The sequence below is a fragment of the Felis catus genome, chromosome D1 (assembly GCF_018350175.1).
Source record: "Felis catus isolate Fca126 chromosome D1, F.catus_Fca126_mat1.0, whole genome shotgun sequence".
NCBI lineage: Eukaryota > Metazoa > Chordata > Mammalia > Carnivora > Felidae > Felis > Felis catus.
In genome coordinates this window covers 94,507,816-94,529,114 of record NC_058377.1, presented here as the reverse complement: position 1 = coordinate 94,529,114, position 21,299 = coordinate 94,507,816, and the positions used below count along the sequence as shown (strand labels likewise).

General features: G+C 38.4%; 1 long non-coding RNA gene across 1 annotated transcript in view; it reads left to right on the top strand.

Moving 5' to 3' along the window:
* LOC109492102 overlaps positions 1–20,500 on the top strand; it is a 1,189,585-nt gene extending 1,169,085 nt beyond the window's left edge. Inside the window, exon 10 of the long non-coding RNA XR_006586544.1 lies at positions 20,342–20,500. This is a non-coding gene — a long non-coding RNA (uncharacterized LOC109492102). The remainder of the gene's footprint in view (positions 1–20,341) is intronic.
* The last annotated feature ends 799 nt before the right edge of the window (positions 20,501–21,299 follow it).

Here is a 21,299-nt window from a genome sequence, read left to right as displayed (position 1 = left end):
GTATGTAGAGTCAAACAAGTTTTTGTATCTGTTTTGTTGTTTTGTTATTTTCTATGGAAGATATATAATGCATGTTTATTTTCAGACAGAAATGATCTGGTAAAGTGGGAGGTTTTGAGAATGTAGAGAAAAAGGTGGAGAATTGCTGGAAAAGTATTCTTGAATGGGTCAGAGGGATACCCCTCCATAGTAACAAGAGGGAAACAGGAGTATCTGAATGCAGATGAAAATATAGCAAACAATTTGTGGCAGCACATGGCCATTTCCTTGTAACTGTGTTTATTTGCTCAGTAAAGAATGAAAATGGCGGAAGGAGTGTAGTTGTGCATCAAGTCAAAGGCAGAGACTGGTCACTCAGGAAGGTGGACTACTCAGGGAAATAGGGAATTGTAATAAGATTACTGAGCAGCCCTAAGGAACCACGTGGTGTTGTTGGCCATTAATTTCAAATGATCCCAATCATCCTTGTTGTTTTTCTCCACTCACGTGCATCTTGGTAAATGTGTAGACAGAGTAAGGATTGGATATGACCAGGGTTGGGGTTTTGTCAGGTAAGTGGTCAAAAGAGGAAAAGAGAAAGGAAGTATATGATAGTGGTTACAATGGAACGTGGTATATAAGCTGTGCATAAAAAGAAGTGAGGATTTACAGGACAGTTAAAACTTGAGATGAGCAATGGAGTATAGCCTTCAAAACAGTATAACGAGTATGCTAGTTATGATACTAGAAAGAATGTATTAGAAAGTTGTGAATGGTACTCAGAGTGGAAAGCTTAAAAGTGAGATTATGGAGAAAGGCAGTCATTGGGAATAACAAGGGAGTGAATGTCTGCAGCAAACTTTATGCAAGACTTTTGGAAAAGGAGGTCAGGGCATGAGAGGCCAGGACTTTGAAAGAATCATTCATTTGAATATTAAGCTCTTTAAGAATTATGACAGGAGTATTATTGGAGAGAGTAAGAACGAAATATATCGGTTGAGATCTTCCTTTATTCCATGTATTGAGAGAAAGAGAGGAAGTTAGAACAAAAGAAACAAAGATAAAATGTCTGTCCTCCTGGACTTCCCAGTCTTGTCCTCAGCTGACTCTTCTTAAGGAAAAACAGGCAGGTGTGTCTCAGCTATGATGGGAACAGACTTTTGCCAAAAGAATTTCTGTCCATGGCTCTTCCTACAATCTAGGTGACTGTTGGGCACCTTAATCTATTAAACTTTTTGTTCTCTGCTTTATTCATTCCTTCTGGTTAATTAACAGTTATAAGCATTCTTTTCATTTATATAAAGGTTTTATTTTTGGACATCAAATTGCAAAGCATACTGTAGTCAGAGTTTCATTAGATGTCCTGTTCAAAACTGAGGTAGGAAGGGAGGAAAGAAGTGGTCTGCAAAGGACTAAAATGTTTGTACCCTCCTCGCCCCTCTGATTCCTATGTTGAAATCCTAACCCTCAATGTGATGGGATTAGGAGGTGAGGCCTTTGGGAGGTAATTATGTCCTAAGGGTGGAGATCTCATAAATGGGATCAGTGTCCTTAGAAAAGAGACCCTCCAGACAGTTCTCCTTTTTCTTCCATGTGAGGAGAGGATGAGAAACTGACAGTCTGCAACCCAGAAGAGGGCTTTGACCACAACCCGACTATGCTGGCACCCTAATCTCAGGCTTCCGGCCTCCAGAACTATGAGAGATAACTATCTATTGTGTATAGGCCACCCATTCTACGGTACTTTGTTACAGTGGCCCAATTGAATGAAGACATCACCCTGTTGTCAAAAACCCCACCTGAATTAGGTCAGTAGTCTCTAATCCTTTGGAGGTCACAGAGTACTATAGGCAATGAATGCAGATAATCCATTTACATGAGGGATTTAAAAAATGTAGCCTTCCCCCAAGTCTTTTATCTAGATAAAGTATTCTCTTGGTGAAAGAACAATTTACAGGAAAGACTCTTACTGGGTGGTCTGTGCTTAAGGCATAGCTCTAGGTGATGCAAGTAAAGTTGAAGCACACATTGGAAGAAAAAAAAAATAACATCCAGGTAAAATACTTAAAAAAAATCAACAAGAAACATCTGTCAAAACAAAATAAAGAAAAAGAGATGCCCAGGGCATATAAGCTCCATCCAATTGAGGGAAACAAAAACAAACAAAACAAGCAGCTAACCTCAGATAGGTGTTTCCCTGAACAACTTCACTATAAGTCTCTGCAAGGGACAAGAACTACCACTCACTCCCCCACCCCCACACACTCTTAATTCATTCAAACTAGTAGTAGACAGAGCCCAGGGGAGAAAAATAGCAATAAGGTTTTATGATTTGATTTCCCTTCAGCCCCTGTGTGCTGGTAAATGTGCAAAACAGTAATGTGTTCATATCCCAGTATCAATAGCTTTTGAAAAACAGAGGCTTCCAGATGACCAAATGAAATGGTCCCTCTTGTCTTCTATTGGTAGAGATACCACTCTGATATCTTTATTTTTAAGTTTATTTATTTGAGAGAGAGAGAGAGAGAGAGAGAGAGAGAGAGAGAGAGAGAGAGAGAGAATGAGTGGGTGAGGGCCAGAGAGGGAGAGAGAGAATCCCAAGCAGGATCCGCGTTGCCAGCACAGAGCCCAATGAGGGGCTCCAGCTCACAAACCATGATATCATGACCTGAGCCCAAACCAAGAGTTTGTCACTTAACTGACTGAGCCACCCAGGTGCTCCATGATATTAATTTCTAACATTATTCAAAGGGTTGGGTACCTCATACCAAAAGTGACAAGTGAACTAAATTAACTTGCCTGATTAGAAAACCAAAAATTACTTTCTCCTGGAGAACTTCATGGTCTTTTCCTACAAAAGCACAGAAGTTAGGTGGAAGGAAGAAGACAAAGTTAAACAACACTACCTTCTCAACAATAAAATTAAGTCATAAAAAGAAATTACATGCAGGGCACCTGGGTGGCTCAGTGGGTTGAGCGTCCGACTTCACTCAGGTCATGCTCTCACTATCTGTGGGTTCAAGTTCTGCATTGGGCTCACTGAAGTTAGCATGGAACCTGCTTCAGATCCTCTGTCTCCCACTCTCTCTTCCCCTTCCCCACTTCGTCTCTCTCTCAGAATAAATGAGTAAACATTAAAAAATAAATTACATGTGGAACACCTAGGTGGCTCAGTCGGATAAGCATCTGACTTCGGCTCAGGTTGTAATCTCATGGTTCACGGTTTCAAGCCCCACGTCGGGCTCTGTGCTGACAGCTCAGAGTCTGGATCCTGCTTCAGAGTCTGTGTCTCCCTCTCTCTCTCTGCCACTCCCCTGCTCATGCTCTGTCTCTTGCTCTCAAAAATAAATAAACATTAAAAAATTTTTTAATAAAAAAATAAAATAACTTACATTCAAATTCACCAAAACTAATGTTCTACCCAACATAGCTAACTCAGGTTCCCAAATTAACTTTTTAATAGTATGGAAATCCATATCAAGGTTTTGGTTGGGATGGATCTGGTATACACAGGTGAAAGGGGAAAGAAGATTGTGAGAAAGCATAGTCACAAGAAAAGGTTTATTAGAATCACTGCTTGGTGAAGAAATAAAAAACCATCATTTATTTTTCTCAGTCTTGCTTTACCCAAGGCATAGAGACATGTGTGTGTATATGTGTGTGTGTACCCAGACCCATTTAGTATCTATTGTGTGTGTGAATATCTGTATTTCACATACATATACATGCATATTCACCTGTGTACACGTGTATATTTCTTCTGGTTATGTGAATGTTTTTGTGGTGCTTGAGTTTTTTGAGGTTTTGTGTGTGTGTGTGTGTGTGGTGTTTGAGTTTTGTGTGTGTGTGTGTGTGTGTGTGTGTGTGTGGCCTTGTGTAAATAAAATCTCATCATGTTCCTGATGAAGCCTATTACATACCTAAGTCACATATCTGACTCTGGGCCCCTGATTGATTAGTTTACATTGATGGATATGGTCTCCCATTGAGAAAGGCAGTATTATCAGTGTAAAACAATTAGGGTGTAGACTTAGAATTGCTATCCTAAAAGATTTTGCATGCTTGTACAAGTTGATATATTTAACTTAATGGTTAAAGTTAAGTTCAACTCCAAAACGATCAAACCCACATGATAACAATAGGTAACGTTTTTCAGACAATATTCCATCTATTATGCCAAGTACTTCAATTGGATTACTTTATGTGATTCTCCCAAAAACTCTGTGAAGGAGCCTTATTATCTCAATCTTGTAGACAAGAAAACGCAGAGAGCTTAAACAGCTCCCTGGGATGACACACCTGGGTAGAGTATGGTGGAGGTGTATGTAAGTGCCCCATCTGATGCCAGAGCCAATTAGCCAATTACTAACCATGAAGCTCTACTCAAGATGACCTTGGGCCTAGTGCTTACTGTGATTAACCTCTGTTAAAAACCTCAGGTACATTCCCTAACTTATACAGACCAGGATAAACAGTTCATAAACCTACTATTCAGACAAGAGTAAAAAGAAGGTTTATTATAAATACTTATATATATAATCATGCAGCATTCATGGCAATGCAATGACATTGCCCAGGGGAAAAAAATAAATGGAAAAGCCTCATTAGCATTCACAAATTTCCTAAATATAATATAAAAACACATTCCTGTCATACTTAATGACTATCTGCTGCCACTTGCGGTGACTGGAGGTTCATTTACAGAATTTTGTTGTTGTTGAGAACTGCTCTCTCTCTCCCTTTTTTTCTTTTGTCCAACCCAAGAGAGTCCACAAACAGCACTAGGTTCAAAGGCCCGGTGTGGAGTCAAAGCATGATTGAAGAACAGTGGCAAAGTAGCAAAGGCAGAGATTCCACCCCCCACTGAAAGAACATGGAGACACACGTTGGAAAGTAGGCATGCTCTCATAAGACGTAGATTTTGGAAAAATCTGGCCCACTGCTCCAGGAAATAAAACAGTTTTTTGAATCATATGTATGAACCCAATGCCCTCTGAGCCACTATTTGTGAATACGTTATAAAATATTGCTAAATCTTGACTGCAATGATTTATTTAACACTGAATTAGAAAGCCTGGTTTTGTAACCTCATAAGACTGTGCCTTAACTCTTTTCCTAACTCTAGTGGGCATCTCTCAGGCCACATCTGCAGTGGATGTTATTTCTTTTTTAGCTACCCAACTGTCATCACCTTTTTTCTGCACTGTGTGCGTGTGTGTGTGCGTATGGATATATGTGCCTAACTATCTATCTATGGGTAACAATGCTTTAGAATAACAGAGGTGCACTGACTGTGCCATTTCCCTTTATACATGTATATTTCTTGGTTCATAGCTCTGTAGTCACACTTGAATTTGTAACTGTAACTTTATGTATTTCTCAAGTTATTTCAATTGTACATATTTTGCATCCTTAAACAGATAAGTTCAGGATAGCACTCTCTCTTATTTTCTTCAGAGCACAGGTACATCAACTCTTGAGTTTGAAAGCATATTTTGTGTGCCTATACATTTTTAGAGAATGTATCAGATCTTCAAAGGAGTCCATTATCCAAGGAAATGTTAAAGGTCCAATAAAAATCTCCAAGTTCACATCCATTATTTTATAACCTCCGTTAATTAATTAATAGCTAAGAGACAAGGAAAGTGTTTTAGTCAGGATCTATACTATAGTACATACTGCACCAGTTAATGCTGAGTTGAATGAAAATGAGGTCATGGGATTGACATGAAAAATGCCATTTTCACTATATCAATCTATGTTTAGCTTCTTCATCAATATTTTCTTCAATCTTTTGTACCTTATAGTTTTGGGGAAAGACCAGATTAAAAAAAAATGAATCGGAAAACATAGTCTCCTATTTCAAAAAGATGAAAATTTCAATAATTTCTTTTGAACCCCATCAGAATACTGAGATTGCATGACTCTGTTCTGGATACATTGATCTGGTATCATAGAATAAATCTTCAGTGGTGATGATGACAAATATCCCAAGGAAATGATTCTAGTTTTTAGGAAGAGTGATGCTAGAGTGTACTTACTGCTAGTGTTTGGCTTAGGAATGCCATTCTTCCTCCAAGTTACAGTGGCCAGTCTCATCCTAACTTTTCCATAAATAAAAATACAATTTGGGCAAAATGGGAGTGTAGGAAAAAGAATGAGGATCGCTGTCCATTTTAGAGACCATCTGATGCAAACCCAGATGCCATCAAATCTGTTGACTTAGAATTTTTACTTCAAGTGTAGTTTCTTTTTCCCCCCTATAATTCTTTTCCTAAGTTCCACTTCATTCACCTTAGACTGCGTGTACATTGGATTGTTCCATGTGCTAAGGCAGTATTTTCAGGAAGTAGTTCTTTTTCAGCACTTTTAAATCCCAAGATGAAATAAACTCCACTTCAATAAGCTTCAATCTTTAAGGCACCAGATAGTTTCCTGATTACAAAACCTTCTTTTCTAAGCTCTTCCTCCCACTTAAGAAAGTAGTTTTGGTTCCACAAACTCCTCCCATCTATTGTGTTTCCTTGAAAAGCACCAAGAATACAAAGAAGTAGAAATCTCTTGAGAAAACTATGAGTTTGTAATCTATTTCCTGCTTAAAATTACTTGAAAAGTAAATTTGAGTCGATTTTGAAAAGCAAAGAAAAATCCCTCTGTTCCTTCTCAGTCAATATTACTTGTGACTTACCATCTCTTATCTTATGCATTTCTTACTTTTCTTTTTTCTTCCACACTCTGCCAACCTCGGGGATCAAACGCCAATCAGTCAAAAGCTATTAGGGACAGATACTTGACATTTCTAAAAGAAAAAAACTATATATATATATATATATATATACATATATATATATATATATATATATATATAGTAAGAGTACTTAGAGGATAGACATAAAACCAGATGAAGCACAATTTGAAAGAATACAAAGATGATATTTTGCATATTAGCAAAGAAATTAAAGTCTCAAATGTATTTCATTTAAAAAAAAAGTAAGTGTGGCAATTTTAAAGTACTCAAGGGTTTTACTGAGTATCTACTATGATCAATGCTGTGTAAATATATCCAGAGGAAAAATGCACGGGAATATAAACTAGACTAAGTTCAACCATTTACAGGTAAGAAATAAAACATGGATTTTTGAAAAATAAACTGACAACAAAATGGTAAGTGATTGCTGTAGACAAGAAAATTTAAAGGGGATTCCAGGAACATCCCTGCTTGACGAGTGTGCAGTATTTTTTAGTATTGATAATCAAAGTTTTTCACTTATATAAACTTTAAAGTTACAGGAGTTCTTCACAAGTATTATCACCTATTATCCCTAGATGAACATTTTAAAGTAGGTAAGTCTCATTTCATAGATGGGTAAAATGGGGCTCAGATGTTTTAAGTGACTTTCCCAATGTCATATGGCTAGAAGGTGTTAGAACCATGACTTGAACTCCTGTCTGTGACTCACGCTCCTAAACTGATACAGGATGATCATAGTAAATAAAATGCTAGAACTTCAAAGAGGCATTGTATATTAATTACTTATTTCACCAATTATGTACAGAATGATCAAAGTATTTCAGCCAGCTTTTCCAGGCATTGGGCCTATATACATGAATAAAATATAGCCTCTACGTTCTCAGCGAAGGCTAGGTAAAGACAAGTAACAATACCTATCAAATACGATAGATGAAATGATTAAAGGGACAATGATCAAATAGCGTTTGCTGAGAACCTTCAAAGTCTTGGATTGTTGGACTGGAGCTCCCTTAAAGCAGGCCCATGTGTAACAGAGTCATAAAAAGTGATTTAGAAGCATCACATATTTGAGATCCTGGGAAGAAACAAGTATCTTGCCCTTAAAAGGGTTGCCATCTGAGAAGAGAGAAACTTACTAATTGACCAAAAAAGAGACAGTGCCACAGTCTGGTTAGGAAACCAGTCTTCAAAAGGGAAAATTTGCTTTGATTTATTTATTTGTTTTTTTTTTTTTTTGTCTCATATATATTTTTTCAATATATGAAATTTATTGTCAAATTGGTTTCCATACAACACCCAGTGCTCATCCCAAAAGGTGCCCTCCTCAATACCCATCACCCACCCTCCCCTCCCTCCCACCCCCCATCAACCCTCAGCTTGTTCTCAGTTTTTAAGAGTCTCTTATGCTTTGGCTCTCTCCCACTCTAACCTCTTTTTTTTTCTCCCCCTTCCCCTGCCCCATGGTCTTCTGTTAAGTTTCTCAGGATCCACATAAAAGTGAAAACATATGGTATCTGTCTTTCTCTGTATGACTTATTTCACTTAGCATCACACTCTCCAGTTCCATCCACGTTGCTACAAAGGGCCATATTTCATTCTTTCTCATTGCCATGTAGTACTCCATTGTGTATATAAACCACAATTTCTTTATCCATTCATCAGTTGATGGATTTTAGGCTCTTTCCATAATTTAGCTATTGTTGAAAGTGCTGCTATAAACATTGGGGTACAAGTGCCCCTATGCATCAGCACTCCTGTATCCCTTGGGTAAATTCCTAGCAGTGCTATTGCTGGGTCATAGGGTAGGTCTATTTTTAATTTTCTGAGGAACCTCCACACTGCTTTCCAGAGCGGCTGCACCAATTTGCATTCCCACCAACAGTGCAAGAGGGTTCCCATTTCTCCACATCCTCTCCAGCATCTATAGTCTCCTGATTTGTTCATTTTGGCCACTCTGGCGTGAGGTGATACCTGAGTGTGGTTTTGATTTGTATTTCCCTGATGAGGAGTGACGTTGAGCATCTTTTCATGTGCCTGTTGGCCATCCGGATGTCTTCTTTCGAGAAGTGTCTATTCATGTTTTCTGCCCATTTCTTCACTGGGTTATTTGTTTTTAGGGTGTCGAGTTTGGTGTGTTCTTTATAGGTTTTGGATACTATCCCTTTGTCCGATATGTCATTTGCAAATATCTTTTCCCATTCCGTCAGTTGACTTTTAGTTTTGTTGACTGTTTCCTTTGCAGTGCAGAAGCTTTTTCTCCTCATGAGGTACCAACAGTTCATTTTTGCTTTTAATTCCCTTGCCTTTGGGGATGTGTCAAGTAAGAAATTGCTACGACTGAGGTCAGAGAGGTCTTTTCCTGCTTTCTCCTCTAGGGTTTTGATGGTTTCCTGTCTCACATTCAGGTCCTTCATCCATCTTGAGTTATTTTTGTGAATGGTGTAACAAAGTGGTCTAGTTTCCTTCTTCTGCATGTTGCTGTCCAGTTCTCCCAGCACCATTTGTTAAAGAGACTGTCTTTTTTCCATTGGATATTCTTTCCTGCTTTGTCAAAGATTAGTTGGCCATACTTTTGTGGGTCTCATTCTGGGGTTTCTATTCTATTCTATTCTATTCTATTCTATTCTATTCTATTCTATTCCATTGGTCTCTGTGTCTGTTTTTGTGCCAATACCATGCTGTCTTGATGATTACAGCTTTGTAGTAGAGGCTAAAGTCTGGGATTGTGATGCCTCCTGCTTTGGTCTCCTTCTTCAAAATTACTTTGGCTATTCAGGGCCCTTTGTGGTTCAATATGAATTTTAGGATTGCTTCTTCTAGCTAGAGAAGAATGCTGGTGCAATTTTGATTGGGATTGCATTGAATGTGTAGACTGCTTTGGGTAGTATTGACATTTTGACAATATTTATTCTTCCAATCCATGAGCACAGAATGTTTTTCCATTTCTTTATATCTTCTTCAATTTCCTTCATAAGCTTTCTATAGTTTTCAGCATACAGATCTTTTACATCTTTGGTTAGATTTATCCCTAGGTATTTTATGCTTCTTGGTGCAATTGAGAATGGGATCAGTTTCTTTATTTGTCTTTCTGTTGCTTCATTATTAGTGTATAAGAATGCAACTGATTTCTGTACATTCATTTTGTATCCTGCAACTTTGTTAAATTCATGTGTCAGTTCTAGCAGACTTTTGGTGGATCTATCGTATTTTCCATGTATAATATCATGTTTTCTTCAAAAAGTGAAAGCTTGACTTCATCTTTGCCAATTTTGATGCCTTTGATTTCCTTTTGTTGTCTCATTGGTGATGCTAGAACTTCCAACACTATGTTAAACAACAGCGTTGAGAGTGGACATCCCTGTCGTGTTCCTGATCTCAGGGGGAAAGCTCTCAATTTTTCCCCATTGAGGATGATATTAGCTGTGGGCTTTTCATAAATGGCTTTTATGATGTTTAAGTATGTTTCTCCTATCCCGACTTTCTTGAGGGTTTTTATTGAGAACGTATGCTGAATTTTGTCAAATGCCTTTTCTGCATCTATTGACAGGATCATATGGTTCTTATCTTTTCTTTTATTAATGTGATGTATCACATTGATTGATTTGCGAATGTTGAACCTGCCCTGCATCCCAGGAATGAATCCCACTTGATCATGGTGAATAATTCTTTTTATATGCTGTTGAATTTGATTTGCTAGTATCTTATTGAGAATTTTTGCATCCATATTCATCAGGGATATTGGCCTGTAGTTCTCTTTTTTTACTGGGTGTCTGTCTGGTTTAGGAATCAAAGTAATACTGGCTTCATAGAATGAGTCTGGAAGTTTTCCTTCCCTTTCTATTTTTTGGAATAGCTTGAGAAAGATAGGTATTATCTCTGCTTTAAACATCTGGTAGAACTCCCCTGGGAAGCCATCTGGTCCTGGACTCTTATTTGTTGGGAAATTTGATGACTCATTCAATTTCTTCGCTGGTTATGGGTCTGTTCAAGCTTTCTATTTCCTCCTGATTGAGTTTTGGAAGTGTGTGGGTGCTGAGAATTTGTCCATTTCTTCCAGGTTGTCCAGTTTGTTGGTATATAATATTTCATAGTATTCCCTGATAATTGCTTGTATCTCTGAGGGATTAGTTGTAATAATTCCATTTTCATTCATGATTTTATCTATTTGGGTCATCTCCCTTTTCTTTTTGAGAAGCCTGGCTAGAGGTTTATCAATTTTGTTTATTTTTTCAAAAAACCAACTCTTGGTTTCATTGATCGGCTCTACAGTTTTTTTTAGATTCTATATTGTTTATTTATGCTCTGATCTTTATTATTTCTCTTCTTCTGCTGGGTTTAGGGTGTTTTTGCTGTTCTGTTTCTATTTCCTTTAGGTGTGCTGTTAGATTTTGTATTTTGGGATTTTTCTTGTTTCTTGAGATAGGCCTGGATTGCAATGTATTTTCCTCTCAGGACTGCCTTCGCTGCATCCCAAAGCGTTTGGATTGTTGTATTTTCATTTTCATTTGTTTCCATATATAATTTTAATTTCTTCTCTAATTTCCTGGTTGACCCACTCATTCTTTAGTAGGGTGTTCTTTAACCTCCATGCTTTTGGAGGTTTTCCAGACTTTTTCCTGTGGTTGATTTCAAGGTTCATAGCATTGTGGTCTGAAAGTATGCATGGTATGATCTCAATTCTTGTATACTTATGAAGGGCTGTTTTGTGACCCAGTATGTGATCTATCTTGGAGAATGTTCCATGTGCACTCAAGAAGAAAGTATATTCTGTTGCTTTCGGATGCAGAGTCTATATATATCTGTCAAGTCCATCTGATCCAATGTATCATTCAGGGCCCTTGTTTCTTTATTGACCATGTGTCTAGATGATCTATCCATTTCTGTAGGTGGAGTGTTAAAGTCCCCTGCCATAACCACATTCTTATCAATAAGGTTGCTTATGTTTGTGAGTAATTGTTTTATATATTTGGGGGCTCCCGTATTCGGTGCATAGACATTTATAATTGTTAGCTCTTCCTGATGGATAGACCCTGTAATTATTATATAATGCCCTTCTTTATCTCTTGTTACAGCCTATAATTTAAAGTCTAGTTTGTCTGATATAAGTATGGCTACTCCAGCTTTCTTTTGACTTCCAGCAGCATGATAGATAGTTCTCCATCCCCTCACTTTCCATCTGAAGGTGTCCTCAGGTCTAAAATGAGTCTCTTGTAGACAGCAAATAGATGGGTCTTTTTTTTTTTATCCATTCTGATACCCTATGTCTTTTGGTTGGTGCATTTAGTCTATTTACATTCAGTGTTATTATAGAAAGATATGGGTTTAGAGTCATTGTGATGTCCGTAGGTTTCATGCTTGTAGCGATGTCTCTGGTACTTTGTCTCACAGGATCCCCCTTAGGATCTCTTGTAGGGCTGGTTTAGTGGTAACGAATTCCTTCAGTTTTTGTTTGTTTGGGAAGACCTTTATCTCTCTTTCTATTCTAAATGACAGACTTGCTGAATAATGGAATCTCGGCTGCATATTTTTTTCTGTTCATCGCATTGAAGATTTCCTGCCATTCCTTTCTGGCCTGCCAAGTTTCAGTAGAGAGATCGGTCAGGAGTCTTATAGGTCTCCCTTTATATGTTAGAGCACATTTATCCCTAGCTGCTTTCAGAATTTTCTCTTTATCCTTGTATTTTGCCAGTTTGACTATGATATGTCATTCAGAAGATTGATTCAAGTTACGTCTGAAGGGAGTTCTTTGTGCCTCTTGGATTTCAATGCCTTTTTCCTTCCCCAGATCTGGGAAGTCCTCAGCTATTATTTCTTCAAGTACACCTTCAGCACCTTTCCCTCTCTCTTCCTCCTCTGGAGTACCAATTATGTGTATTTCTCTTTAGTGCATCACTTAGTTCTCTAATTTTCCCCTCATACTCCTGGATTTTTTTATCTCTCTTTTTCTCAGCTTCCTCTTTTTCCATAATTTTATCTTCTAGTTCACCTATTCTCTCCTCTGCCTCTTCAATCCGAACCGTGGTCGTTTCCATTTTATTTTGCAGCTCGTTTATAGAATTTTTTAGCTCCTCCTGACTATTCCTTAGTCCCTTGATCTCTGTAGCAATAGATTCTCTGCTGTCCTCTATACTGTTTTCAAGCCCAGTGATTAATTTTATGACCATTATTCTAAATTCACTTTCTGTTATATTGTTTAAATCCTTTTTGATCAGTTCGTTAGCTGTTGTTATTTCCTGGAGATTCCTTTGAGGGGAATTCTTCCATTTCGTGATTTTGGATAGTCCCTGGAGTAGTGCAGAACTGCACCCTGTGCTGTACTTCCCCTGTGCTGTCTTGAATAACTTGCGTTGGTGGGCGGGGCCGCAGTCAGACCTGATGTCTGACCCCAGCCCACCACTGGGGCCACAGTCAGACTGGTATGTGACTTCTCTTTCCCTCTCCTAATGCAGGATTCACTGTGGGGTGGCGTGGCCTCTGGGCTACTTGCACACTGCCAGGCTTGTGGTGCTGGGGATCTGGTTTATTAGCTGGGGTGGATCAGCAAGGTGCACAGCAGTGGGAGGGGCAGGCTCAGCTCGCTTTTCCTTCAGAGATCCACTTTGGGAGGGGCCCTGGGGCACTGGGAGGGAGTCAGACCTGCTGGAGGGAGGAATCTGCAGAAGCAGTGTTGGGTGTTTGCAAGGTACAAGCAAGTTCCCTGGCAGGAACTGGTTCCCTTTGGGATTTGGGCTGGGGTATGGGTGAGGGAGATGGTGCTGGCGAGCGCCTTTGTTCCCTGCCAAGCTGAGCTCTGTCCTCCGGGGGTCACCAATTCTCCCTCCCATTGTCCTCCAGCCCTCCCGCTCTCTGAGCAGAGCAGTTAACTTATAACCTTCTAGATGTTAAGTCCCACTTGCCATCAGAACACACTCTGTCCGGCCCCTCCGTTTTTGCAAACCAGACTCAGGGTCTCTGCTTGGCTGGCGGGCTGCCCCTCTGCCCCAGCTCCCTCCCGCCAGTCCATGTAGCAAGCACCGCCTCTCCGCCCTTCCTACCCTCTTCTGTGGGCCTCTCGTCTGCGCTTGGCTTCAGAGAATCCATTCTGTTACTCTTCTGGCAGTTTTCTGGGTTATTTAGGCAGGTGTAGGTGGAATCTAAGTGATCAGCAGAACGCGGTGAGCCCAGCATCCTCCTATGCCACCATCTTCCCTTGTCTCATATTTTTAATATCGAAAATTTGCTTTTAAATCCCAGTGCTATAACGTTTTATCTGTGGAACTTTGAGCAAGTCTCTGTACACTAGTAATGAACTATTGAGAAGATAAATTAAGAAAACAATCCCATTTATGATAGCATCAAAAAGAATAAAATACATAGGAATAAATCTAACCAAGGAGGTGAAAGATCTGTACCACTGAAAAAAAGAAATTGAAGAAGACACAAATAAATAGAAAGGTATTTCATATTCATAGATTAGAAGAAATAATATTGTCAGAACATTATATTATGCACAGCGATTTACAGACTAAATGCAGTTTCCATAACAGTCCAGTGATATTTATCACAGAAATGAGAAAAACTTAGTAAGGAACCACAAAAGACCTCAAATAACCAAAGCAATCTAGAGAAAGAAGAGTAAAACTAAAGGATCACTCTTCTTGATTTCAGACTATTTTACAAGGTTACAATAACCAAAACATTACGGAATTGATAAAAAAAATAGGACTCTTGGGTCAAATGGAACATAATGGACAGCTCAGAAATACACCCATGCTTGTGGTCGATTTATTTCCACAAAGTCGCCAAGAATGAACAATGCAGAAAGGATGGTGTCTTTAATAAAAGATGTTGGGATGACTGGATATTCACTTGGGATAGAATGAAACTGGATCCCTATCTTACACCCACACAAAAATCAACTCAAGATTTATTATGGACTTACACATAAGACCTGAAACCACAAAAATCCTAGAAGGAAACATAAAGAGTAAGCTCCTTGACATTGGTCTTGACGATAATTATTTTGGATTTGACACCAAAAACAAAAGCAACAAAGGCAAAAATAAACAAGTGAGACCACATCAAAATAAAAATCTTCTGCATAGCAAAAGAAACCATCAACAAAATGAAAAGGAAACCTACAGAATGGGAGAAAATATTTGTAAACCATATATTAAATAGGGAGTTAATATGCAAAATATACAAGGAACTCAGAAACACGGGTAAGTTGCACAGACAATTGGCCCAGATCCCCAAGACATCCTCATTGTTGCACTGTTGCTGTTCCCTCAGCTCAAACCCATGGCCACATGGGGTTCTCTTTTGACCACATGAGAGGAGGAAGAAAAATGTTGATCTTCATCTGCATATGGATAGTACTGATGTATTATATGAGCCTAAAATGGATGGTGGCTTCATTGGTTTCATTTAGGAATGGTCCATAAAGACACCAGAGATGGGAAATCCTCCCAATGGGTGGAGCTTCCTGCAGTATACCTTCTTATCTCCTTTGTATAGAAAAAGAAGTGTCCAATCGTAAGAATAAATATGAATTCATGACCAGTGGCAAATGCGTTGGCTGGTTGGTCTGAAAGGAGTAATAACAGGAACAAGAAAGTCTGGGAAAAAACATGTGAATAGACTATAGAAGTGAATATCAAATGTGAAGATCTTTATTTCATATATTAACCTCCAGTAGAGAGCATCCACCATAGAGGAAGCTTTAAATGACTAAGAAGTTAGGAAATCAGAGTGATTCAACAAGATGACTACAGTCAGTGTCGTCAGTGTCTGCCATTGTCCATCCCACTGCTGGTACAATGTGCATATTAATGAAGTAAACATAAAACCAGGAAAGGAAACCATCCATAGACCCAACAGCATGGGCTCCCGGTGTTCACGCGTAATGAAGCCACCTCTGTCACTGAATGTCCCACCTGCCAAACACAGAAATGATCACTGAACTCCTGATATGCATCATATATTGAGTCACTCTATCCACACTATTTAGGGGGCAGTGATTTATCTTTATTGAAATAAATACACACCTGGGATAGGAGCTTATCTTTCCTACCTGCTGAGCCTGAGCTAGCACCACTATCTGAGGGCTTACAGCTATGAGCTAGGGATTAGTTAGCTTGGCCTTGATGGCTGTACATTTTTGGCAAAGAGAAAGAATGCAGTATGAGATAAACTCTAATATAGAAGCATCAGAAGCTTAAGTTGGAGTCACTTCTATATTAATATGTATGTTTCCATTATAGCCAATGCATTTTGGATAAATGAATGGGTATCCTGTTTAAATTATTTTTGCTTTTGAAAAACTATAGAAGGAAAAGTTTAAGATTGTGTCCTCACAGATGAAAGAGAATCAAATATTGTCTTTACCCTATTCTCTTAGAGTAGGTAAAATATGAGAGGAAAGGGGCGCCTGGATGGCGCAGTCAGTTAAGCGTCCGACTTCAGCCAGGTCACGATCTCGCGGTCCGTGAGTTCGAGCCCCGCGTCGGGCTCTGGGCTGATGGCTCAGAGCCTGGAGCCTGTTTCTGATTCTGTGTCTCCCTCTTTCTCTGCCCCTCACCCGTTCATGCTCTGTCTCTCTCTGTCCCAAAAATAAATAAACGTTGAAAAAAAAATTAAAAAAAATATGAGAGGAAAGATATAATCCATTGAATAAAAACCCTTTTGGGGGCACCAAAAGTGATAGTCACTCTAATCATTTTCTGAGTCATGCTGACTGGGGCATGGCACTTGTATCATATATGGTTTGGACTTAAAGGTGGTCTTGGGTCTCATACATGTATTCATTTATCGGTAATAGCTAAAACATAGATAGCATTTATTATGTACCTGGCACTATTCTGTTTCCTTTACATGTATTAACTGTTTAAGCTTTACCTATAGTAATTGAACTATTATTAAATAAACTTTACAGTGTGGGAAACTGAGACATGGAGAGGTTACATAATTTATTCAACTAGAAATATAGACACCTAGGGCACTTGTTAGCGGTAGTTTAAAATCTTCAGAGTTCTTGTGCAGACTTAAGCTATAGGGAGAGATCACTGCATGTTCTTCAGGAGTTGGATGAGAAAAAAGAGCAATATATTTTGTATAACACAGCTAACATCAATTTATATAAGGTTCTACACTTGGTATAAATAACCACAAGTTGAAATCTGAAATATCAGAATGCCAAAATCTGAAATATCAGAATACTGTTTAGTGTCCGGTCTCAAGGCAGGCCTTCAGAAAGGAGCTTTATATATGCTTTTCCTAACTCCATTCATTTCCTTATCCAACTTGTGTCTGCACTCTTGCTTTATGATTCTTCCCCAAAGTCTGCTTCTCCTTCTCTTCAAACTCCTCAAACTCATACTTTCTCATTCATTAGCTCTGGGATACATGCATGATAGAATTTATAAACCTTAGCCAGACATTCAAGATGTTTATGTCTTTACCAAATATCAGAAGTCAAATTCGTTTCCCAGTCTCCTAAACCTACCTCACATTTTTGGCTTCTATACTTTTATCTAAGCAAAGCCAATAGGCGAGGAAACTTTGATTTTGGTTTTGTTTTCTTCTATATAAGCTGATACAAATTATACCCACCTTTCAAAATACAGCTAAAATAATACTTCTATAAAGTTTTCCCTCATCATTAAAGCATAATGTGACCTCTACCTCTTCAAAAAGACTGGATAGTTTATTTGGCAATATTAATGTTTTTCTTAATTGGTTGTGTGTGTGTGTGTGTGTGTGTGTGTGTGTGTGTATACATACTTGTATCCAGCAATTATATCCTAAGTTTCTTTTGAACTATACTCTTACATTTGACATTTTGTATCTTGTTTGTGATAAATATCTAGTTTCTCTATAGTATTGTGTTATATTTGCTCTTTTAATAATGTATGGACTTTGTTATTCCTTTTATATTTCTCCATTACAAAAGCCTAACAGCATATTTGGTGACTCGATTTAAAATGGAATACATGAATAATGTTTATTAGCAGGTTCACTACTCAATTGAACGTGCAGCCCTTTCTCAAGGTGAGGAACAGACTCGTATTTGGTAAGCCCAAGCCTCACTTAGTATTTCCTGAGAGAAACTGAGTCAGTTCTTTGGCTTTCTTTCAAGAAAGGAAAATTATTTCTACAGAGAAGAAATAATCATTTTCCAAGCAATAAGCTTATTGAACTACTTTGGCTGAATAAATAGCTCTGTTTTCTCCATGGCATATCCAGAGGAATTCTAATTCTTGTCATGGATTGCCAGGGGTATTCTCTTCCCGATAAAACAACAGAAAAGGTATATTAGGAATTTTAAGCAGTTTCCAGTGTGGAAGTATCCATCGTGTTGATTTTCCCCAGACTCCTGCTGGGTAACCTCATCTACCTTCTTCATTGTTTGAGGGCGATGAACTATATAAAATAATTTATTTAATTCCTTTTCTCTTTTCTCATTTTTACACTGCCCTTTCACAACTTTGTCAACTTCAGGACCATTCTGTGGCAAATTAAACTAAAACAGTGAAGTCTCTCCTGAGCTACACAGTCTTGCATTAATGGCTGCTCAAGGGACACATGTAACAAGATACCTTGTCAACACTTTGAAATAGAACTGTTTACTTTCATTCCAAATCAGTGTGTCCCCTTTCCATCCATCTATCTCATCCTCTGTGCATTCCCTCACTGATTCTTCCTTTGCCCTTAGTCTAGTATTGCAAATTATTGTCTCTTTCCTGGAGCAATGGAACGGTCTTCTAAGCAACCCTTATCTTCAGCTTTCTCTTTATTCTTGGGAAATCCCTGAACTCTTTTCCCAAACTATCACTACTTTTAGAATGTCTCTCCTCATTTTATCACCACGAAAATGTAAACCTCAGAAGTTTTGTTTATTGCACCCCTTCATTACCTGTTTCTAGAGCAGTGCCTGCCACATGGCAAGCACATGAGAAATATCTGTTCAGGAAATTAATGCATCTATGCTCAAACACCTTCAGTGGCTCCTTACTATTTAAAAAGTTGTCATTCAAAATTTTTATGATGTTTATAATTACATGATGGCAATAGGTGGAAACTATGATTCAAGTAAATTGAGGGTTGGATAATACTTGACATACGTTATTACCAAAAACAAAATAAAATAAATAATCTGTACCTGAGACACACAGAAAATATTTGTATTTGTATCTTTTCATTAGATTCTATAGTTTATATAATTTTTATTTTTTTTAGCTTTTTTCTTTCTTCTTTTCAAATTTTTATTTAAATTCTAGTCAGTTAAGTGGCGCCTTGGTGGCTCAGTCAGTTACGCGTCCAACTTTGGCTCAGGTCATGATCTCCTGGTTCATGGGTTTGAGCCCACATTGGGCTTTGTGCTGACAGCTCAGAGCCTGGAGTCTGCTTCAGATTTTCTGTCTCCTCTCTCTGCCCCTCTCCCACTTACGCTCTCTCTCTTTCTCTCTCTCAAAAATAAATAAAATATCTAAAAAATTTTAGAAACATAAATAAATAAATTCTAGGCACTTAACATAAAATGCAGCATTGGTTTCAGGAGTAGAATTCAGCGATTCATCCCTTAGGTAGAACACCCAGTGCTCATCACAAGGGCCCTCCTCTTGTAATGATGAGCACTGGGTGTTGTATGAAAGTGATGAATCACTGAAATCTAGTCCTGAAACAAACAAACAAAAACAAAAACAGAAACAAGTGCCCTACTTAATATCCCTCACCTATCTAACCAACCCCAACCCCATCAACCCTGTTTGTTCTGTATGTTTAAGAGTCTCTCATGGTTTCTCTCTCTCTCTCTCTCTCTCTCTCTCTCTCTCTCTCTCTCTCTTTTTTCTCCCTTCTATATTTTCATCTGTTTTGTTTCTGAAATTCCACATATGAGTGAAATCATTAGGTTCCAAAATTTAATGCCACACTATTGCACTATGGAGTGATTTGAATTCTCTTAATAAGAAAATTAAATAAGTCGTGTTCTAGGTAATTTGTTCAACTCTTTACCAGTGTGTAGTCCCACGATGTTAGTGTTGTTGGAAATATTTTGCAGATAAAGAAACAGAATTAGATGAAGTGATTTGGCCATGATCACCCAGCTAGTAAGAGATAGAGCCAGGATTCAAAACATGTTTAGTGGATCATTGTTGTTTTTTACTATATGTTTTTCTCATTTTCTTTATATAGAAGAGAATTAATATGCTTAATTTTAAAAAGTTAACATTTCTTGGAATCCTTTTGATAACAACAGTCTACTTGCAAATAGGCAGCTTTCTCTCTTTGGGCATAAAGATTTCCATCTACCTCAGGAGATCTGAAGGACCCTGGGGGACCCAGAACAATGTCTCATCTGGAGGTGTGAATTGAAGGCTGGTAGATGGGGCTGTGCCTGTGAACCCCAGAACAAACAAAACACAGTCCTCTGTCCCTTGGAGTCATAGAAATGAGGAAGTGTTTGATGGAGTTTAGAAATATCTAGAAATACTCCCATTTTCACATAATTGCTACACCTACCCAGGGACCCTTTCTTAAACCAAACTGGACTACCAAGTTAGCAAGGAACTCCCACATACCCTGGCATTTCATCTCCTCAATACCTTTCACCTCTTCCTGCTTCTTTCACAGACTGATCAAGAAAACTGCTGGGGCTTGAGGGGCCTGGAAAAGCCACTCCCTCCTTGACCCCACTGCTACGTTGTGCACTGCTTGATCTCTTGGAAATTGCCAACCCTGGAGAGAAGCAGTTTTGACTTCCCTTCTGTCCTGGACAAACCACCAAGGGAACTTAAGGCAAGAAATATTTTAATGTATGTTCCCCTTTCTTTCAGTCTCCATGATAGCTATCTAATCCACAGACTGAGGGCTAATGCACATGGAAGGGGAGAGAAATCATCTCTGCGTGTGAGCTCCTCTGACATTTTGATAAGAGCACAGAGATGGGACGGCAGCACATCCCCTAAGCTACCTTTCTAAAGGCACACCTTTGCAGTGCTTCTCACTCTCAGTGTCCTTTTCAGTTGGCAGGGAAGTTAACAAAGGCTTGCAAGAAACAGAAACATATTTGTCGGGCATGGCTATAACATCTCTATAATTTAATATATTCTTACATTTTACTTTAAAGTAATTCTGTCCATTTCCATTGAAAGAAAATACCTTTTTTTTAACTTCCAATTCTTATTGTAGGATATTTATCTTAGTTCATTTGCTTGTTTATAGAATTAGAATTTGTTTTAGACTTGCAAATGAATCTAAAGATTATGAATATATTGTCACTTTTTAATTAATACTTATTAATAACAGTAATATATTTACAGAAACCTCTTTTTTAAATTACTTTAATTAAAAATTAAATTATTTTTTTAATTATGTATTTTGAGAGAGTTGGAGAGAGAGAGAGGAGCAGAGAGAGGGGGAGAGAGAGAATCCCAAGCAGGCTCTACACTATCAGCACAGAGCCTGATGCAGGGCTCAAACTCATGAACCATGCAATCATGACCTGAGCCGAAACCAAGAGTCAGATGCTTAACTGACTGAGCCACCCAGGCTCCCCTGGAAACCTTTCTTTGAATGGAAGCTTATCCAA